Source organism: Solanum tuberosum, unplaced genomic scaffold, assembly GCF_000226075.1.
Source record: "Solanum tuberosum cultivar DM 1-3 516 R44 unplaced genomic scaffold, SolTub_3.0 scf00397, whole genome shotgun sequence".
Taxonomy (NCBI): domain Eukaryota; kingdom Viridiplantae; phylum Streptophyta; class Magnoliopsida; order Solanales; family Solanaceae; genus Solanum; species Solanum tuberosum.
Genome location: NW_006239334.1, coordinates 239,946 through 243,625, shown reverse-complemented (window position 1 = coordinate 243,625; position 3,680 = coordinate 239,946).

Here is a 3,680-nt window from a genome sequence, read left to right as displayed (position 1 = left end):
GAGTGAAATTCAACATAGAAGGATCAGAAAAATAAAATGATCAACTTTTAGCCATGTAGGAACACCAAAATGAACTTAAGTTGAAGCAGTTGAATGAAATAAGGCTGCAATTTGTTACTCTTGCTTCAGCTAAACAATTTGCCTTCTTTATCTTTTAATCAGAGTTTTAGTTAACAAATTAGAATTTAAGTATTGTAAATTCATCATTTTTGTTCTTACTCATTTCACACCCAATGAATTAATTTCTTCCTCCGTCAACTTGTAAAGTAGCAGTTTTGCTTGCTCTGCCTAAGAATGTAGAAATTAATGCTTTTGCTTGTTGTTTGTTTGAACCATTTTGTAAATTATTGCATTAATTAGGACATACAAGATACACATCAAATGTACCTAATTGTATCATCATTTATTCATCATATAAATATGGAGAAAGATTGTAATTTATAGTATTTTTATATACTTTTTCGAATATCAAAATTTTATATTAAAAATATTGTATTTTATAATTCAAATAAGCTCAAAAATCAATTAAATTGACTCTTGTAAAGCAAATTGTAACAAATAAAAAGAGACGGAGGAACTATAGACCTTATCGTTAGAAATAAAACATCTTCTATTGTGTTTTTGATAACTTTGGAGGACTACATAAATATAGTTAATTAAGTGAGCGGAAGTATAAATTATTTTCATAATATACGGATAATTTAGAAATATGGTAGAATTTCTTATGCAATTAGGTAGTTTTCCTATAATTTTTATTTGAAGATTAATTCAACTTAATCAACCAATAAATTGAATTGTCGACATATCATGAATTTCAGATTTGTTCCAATATTTTATTATAAATAATATTTTATTTCAAAAGTTCAACCCATTATTGAATATTCCTCATCTTCCGCATAAATCATTGTTCAACCTTATAGCATGATGGGTCAAGAGTTTGCTTGGGGCCATTAGTAATTGCTAATGACAATCATGTTTAGGGTGCAAACTTGAATCTGATGCCAAAAATCATAGAAAAATACCAAGTTATTTCAAAAAAATATAATGCATAGAGGTACGAATAATACAAAAAGTAAAAGTTTGACTTGACTTTTATGGGTTTGGAATCCTAGTCCACTTGAGTTGTTGGTTCTAAATTAATATTTCATACATATTGATTACATTTTTAAGACAAATATAAAATTTTGACAAAAAGTTACTTGATTCAGCCAAGCCCGTAACTCGTATTCTAGCTCAGCCCCTATCAATAGTGCCACTAAAAATAAAAAATATATTATTAACATCGAATAATGAATTTGCTCCAATTGAGGATACAAACCATAGTGGCAAACTTCATCCAAACAACTTAGTTATCCATGAGTTTAACAACTCTTTTTGTTTTGTAAACAAGTTAATCTTAGATTAATCATATGATTAATTATCGAAAGATTGTTTTCCATCCTCAATGTGGACAATAATAACACTAAAACTCCAGATAACTTATCTCATGATTTTATTTTTAAAAAATACAGAATAAATTCATTCTTAAATTAATCCTGTAATTAATTATCTCTTATCCCTCATACCAAGCAAGCCCTAAAAGATACTTATAAAACCCTGGTGCTTTGAAACTATTGTTACCTCAACGTTGCAAGGTAGCGTACGCCTTAAACATAAAACAAAAGTAAATTTGTGGGCAGTTTTGAACAATATGGGAAACAGTAAAAAAGTTTCTAAATTTGTGGCAGTCCTAAACAATATTGGAAAAGGGGAAAAAGTTTCTAAAGATCATAGAATTAAAGTGTATACATTTAAGAGAGGGCCGTGAATTGTTTAGAAAAGCACCTTGACAGAGATAAGCAGAGCCACAAAGGTTTGAAGAAGATGAAGGGTCATCATCACACATAAAATAAGAGAGAAGAAGTAGCACAACATACCCCTACCCAATGCAGGAGAAAAGAGTGCATCGTACCACTAGTTCAGTAAAGAGCATGCAACCGCCATTGATGAAGATGAATGTAGAAGTTTCCCTTCCTCCTCATCAAAAACAAAGAAACTGTTGTTCAAGTACAATACCAATACAAAAGGCATCACAAAGCTCTGCAGATGCAAGACCAATACACAAACAAATACATAGCGACAGTGATATGAAGAAGAAATTTGAATCAAGCAAGAGAAAATTTAAGGAAAGGTTAGTAGAACAAAGGGAATCCAAGAGGAGGATTTTAATGGTGGACTTTCATCAAATGCCTAAACCTCCTTATAAATGCATACTTGTAGATGTTCAAGTTAGGTTAATTTTGAAGATTTGTAGCAAATATGTGAATGTAACACTAATTGATTTATAAGTTGACTGGTTCCATCACTTTTTTTCTGAAACAAACCCGAATTCTCAACACAAACACTAAAACATTATACATTCATTGATAGCCAAATTATAATAACACACTTGAATTACAAAGACAAGTACTGAAATATCAAGTAACTAAAGCTATAGATAAGAATGGGGATGAGAAGTTAAGACTCTAGAAAGAAGGTGAGAGTAAGAGACAGTTTCTTCACTATACTCCTAACTCTTATGTCTAACCCATTATTCCTATTTAACTAATTGATAATTGGGCCTGGATCCCAAATAAAACTCTCTAATATTTTAAACTCTACCCAATGATCTCATCTAAATCAGCCCCATTCACCACTTCTTACACATAAGCCCGTACAAAGTCGACTTGATTCACAACATTTTCTTTTGGCATAATACCAATATCATTAAGCAAAGTCAAACAATTGTACTCTTTCTATCAGTAGAAAACTGATGACATTCTTCATAAGTGTCTATGCTAATTCGTTTTTTGTAATGAGAATAAGAATAACCGAATCTTCCTGGTAATTCTTTTGAAGAGGAAAAAACCTAAACAAGTCAAGCTAGGAACATTCTATATTGTGGTCCCCTGGTTAAGAACCTTGTTAGTCATTGAAGCTAGACTCAATTATGCTTTCAGAGGACTCCATTATGCTTTCAGAGGACCTTGGACAAACTAGAGTAGAGATTTCAAAACAATTACTCAGAAACATAAATGTTTTCAATAGTTTTGCCTTAAGTGATATCTATGTCTTTAAACTTTAGATGTGTACAGGTAAACATTCAACAAAGGATTTTTTTTATTTCCACATGTTGTACAATACCTTCATTGGAGCCGATTAAATCCTGATTAGCACCACGAATGTCCTATATTTTGTGGTAAAGGGCTTTCTAACAAAAGCGGCTTCATACCCAGGGAACTCAAACTCGAGACCTCGGATTAAGATGAAAGGAGTACTTTGCACGACCTTTGTTTGTATCAAAAGGACATAGTACCGAGTCAGTAAGAATGATATAAAGCTTAGAGGAAAACTTAATCTGATGGAGCAGCTCTTTACCAAAATAACTGCCACAGGGGAAAAAAGAGAAGAAGCTAACTGGACGTATGGCTATCAAAAATAAAATATATCACTTTATTTGGAATTTTTAAAATTGGATTCGTGTTTGACAATACATTTTGAAATTATATTTAGAATTTGAAATGTTTTATAAAAAATATATGATTTATGCCACCTCATTCTTAACAACTGGCCCAAAATATTTATTTATGAAAGCAAAATATCCAAAATAAAAGTAATCAGAACAAAAAGTATTTTGATCATGTTTGTTTTTCTTTTCTCCT